This window comes from Scyliorhinus torazame, chromosome 1 (assembly GCF_047496885.1).
Source record: "Scyliorhinus torazame isolate Kashiwa2021f chromosome 1, sScyTor2.1, whole genome shotgun sequence".
NCBI lineage: Eukaryota > Metazoa > Chordata > Chondrichthyes > Carcharhiniformes > Scyliorhinidae > Scyliorhinus > Scyliorhinus torazame.
Genome location: NC_092707.1, coordinates 306,350,159 through 306,353,538, shown reverse-complemented (window position 1 = coordinate 306,353,538; position 3,380 = coordinate 306,350,159). Strand labels below are relative to the sequence as shown.

At 41.1% G+C, this 3,380-nt stretch overlaps 1 pseudogene; it reads left to right on the top strand.

Moving 5' to 3' along the window:
• The first annotated feature begins 1,351 nt into the window (after positions 1-1,351).
• On the top strand, positions 1,352-2,224 carry LOC140429168 (trafficking protein particle complex subunit 6B pseudogene; annotated as a pseudogene).
• The last annotated feature ends 1,156 nt before the right edge of the window (positions 2,225-3,380 follow it).

Below are 3,380 nucleotides of genomic sequence, written 5' to 3'. Positions count from 1 at the left end.
GTGATTTGTATGCAAGGAAAATGGCAAATCAGAAAATGGTTAAGCTGGAAGAATTTTAATACGAAGAATATCTATACTCTATGATCATTGTTATCAACAAGTGTTGTCCCCGGCATGTTTCTTTTCACCTGAATATCTTTTAAAATGTAAAATCAAATTCAGATTTCAACTGCAGAATTTTTAGCTAATTCTAAGAAAGTCCTTCTGTCCACAAAACAAATTACGTTCTCACTTTCCCTTCAAACGAGGTGTGTATTCTTCACTGGAAATATCTCTCACTTCAGCTATACTAGAAATAAATAAATTGCATTTGTCTTTGCCGAATGTCATTGTTCTTCAATTTGTTTCTTGTAGCGTTGGAAAGAAAGTAAAGTATATTTTTGAGAACTTATCAAATTGTTACAACAGATACAGAAAATTACTTTCAGCCAAAGAAACTTTAATCAGTCACTGCCTCCATAGCATTCTCAAAAACAGCAGTTAAATAACAGAGATGGGGGAAAGGCTGGGATCTGACATGTTCTTTTAATAGGTATTTATAGTTAATCCAATCACAGCTTATTTGAATAGAGAAAAATGCATCGTTTGAAGTCAATTGCGGATAGGAAATGCTCGGTTGACCTTCAAGGTGCCAGCGCATTGATGATGTTGTACTAATTTAAAGCACAGGCAGTAGTGATAATAGTTGGCTCAAAGTAAATACTCCAAAGATTACAAAAGTGCAATGTAAAAATTATTTACAGTGTCAATTTAGAGCAATACGTAAATGCGCTTTCGTCCTAGTTTTCTATTTTCATGTTGCATTTACTATCAGTGAACACACAGTTGCAAATGTGTTACGTCATATTTGCTGTAAAAAAAAAATTGTACAGACTCAAAATACATAACTCCACAGTGGCAAATCTATCGTTCAGTCTGGTGTCCATCATAGCGACCATAGGGTACGTTTTCCAGTCACGTCTGCAGTTGAACGGTGCATCGGGAACAACCAGCTGACCGTTAATGGGCTGATCCTGGCTTCTTTTGTACAGCCAGCCGCACTTCTACAATTTGGGTGAGCTCTTGACCCACATTGTGTCTGGTTTTGAACACTCAGCAGAGAAGGTCAGGAAATCACATGAAAGTGCCCACTTAAAGATATATGATGCATTAAAGGGATGAAAAATATTGATTGCCTTTAGAAAGGGTCATAATATTTTATGTATATTTTAGCCGTAGCACAAGTTGTTTGGGTAACAAAAATGCCTGACAAAACCCAATGACTGGCATGATAAATTAAAATGGAAGGAAACAGATAAGTGACCCTGAAGCCCAATCCCCAGGACTGGTCCTAAAGCCTCGGCTTCGCCTTATGGGAGACGCGATTCTGCTCAAGCTGCCTGACCTGGAAATTGTAGTCCAAGTTTACAAACAACCCGAGGCCAGAGATACGCAGGAAGATGGGAAATGCATTTCCACGTTGGATGGGATGGATTTCCAGGCAGGACGTGATTTGATAGAGAGATTCACCAAGGGGACATCATCTGTCAGAGATGAACTGGACATTATGAGGTTTATCTGTGAAGAATTCTGGACCAACCACTTCCAGAAACAGCTTGATAAGTTGCCAACCACCAAGGAACCTAGGTGCTCCAGGACACTCGCTTCTCACATAGAAATTCAGTTCACATGGAATCTCTACAGTGTAGAAGGAGGCCATTCAGTCCATCAAGTCTGCACCAACCCTCAAAAGAGCATTCTTTCCACATCCACTGCCCCGATCTCCATAACCCCTCAACCTACCTGAGCATCCTTAGAGACTAAGGGGTAATTTAGCATGGCCAATCCACCTAAGCTGCACATCTTTGAACTGTGTGAGGAAACCAGAGCACCCGGAGGAAACCCATGCAGACATGGGGAGGATATGTGTAACCTCCACACAGTTGCCCAAACTCAGAATTGAACCCGAATCCCTGGTGCTGTGAGGCAGCAGCGCTAACCACTGTGCCACCGTGCCGCCCTTCTGGCTCCTCATCCGGTCTCCAATGAGAAGCAATACTTGGAGTAGGAACTAAAGTTCCTGGCATTCACTTGTGGACTGGTCAGAGGAGCTTTATCCAGTACAGTCACTGCAGATGTTTCAGTGATGCCAGCATGTAAAGTTCACATTGTAATGCAGAAACCCACAGACCATGTGAAGGAGTGGTTGTGGCGGGAACCCTCACAACATTTAAGAAGCATTTAGATGAGCACTTGAAATGGCACAGCATACGAGGCTACACACCAGATGCTGGAAAATAGGATTAGAATAGATACGGTTGGGCAAAGGGCTTCTTTTTGTGCTGTAAAATTCTCTGGCTGTGACAATGACCCAGTGATGGACTGACATGATGCTGTAATCCCGTGTTCAATGATTGTTGAAGTGCAGATAATACAGTTTGAGGTGATTGAGTAGGTGGACCTGCTCACCATATCAGGGTACCTTTCCCTTAGAAACAGAATTGGGGTATAGCTGGAAGAGGGTAACAGAAAAGGAATTGAGGACTATTACTGCCCTCTGACAACTGCAGCCAGATAGTGCATGTTAACTGTAGGTGTCCTTGCAACAGAAAACAGCGCACGGCATCTGTGCGTCTGCTGACCCTGATCATATGTGTGCCGCTCCGCAAGGTAATAGCAAGTCTTTGCTTGTAAACGTGGGTGAAAGAGTATCAGCAGGTGGCCAAAATCTGCTTTTGTTGTAGCCTAACCTGCCTGTTATCTTCTCAATGATCTTCCTTGCCTTCCTTCAAAAAACAGGAGCAAAGGGGGATCCCACTGGGAATACCCAAAAAAATGAATCTGAGCATCAGATGGAAACACAAGGAAATAAAAAATAAAGCAAAAATTAAGGTTCAAAAATAGATTAAACATTGAAAGCGAGTAACAGAGAGATACCAAAGATTGGAGATGGATGGACAGTAACATGAACATTTATGTTTAATTTTGTGTGGCTTTGCTTTGTAAAAGGATTGGTGTTTGCCAGAAACATTAAGCCATTGCTTAACACTTGTAAAATGACAGCACTTGGTAACACTTACGATATGTCTTATACCAATATTTGATTAGTTTGGTACAATTCATATAAAGTAAGGGGGAGAGGGGTATAACTGTGCTGTATTGAGAGTTTGTTTTAAGTATCGATGCTTTAAATTTAAGTTTTACCTGACACTTGTGCGATTTACTCCATTACAATTCTGTGTGATGGGCAATGAGGCCTATTTGCATTGTGAATAGTTAGACTTCTACACCATGTGTTCTAAGTTTCATTTCTAATGATTTGTAGCCGTTAGATAATGTTCAAAAGTTTTATTTGTCAGGGCAGTTCTGACCCATGCTGTGTAAATCTTGCTGAATGAGGG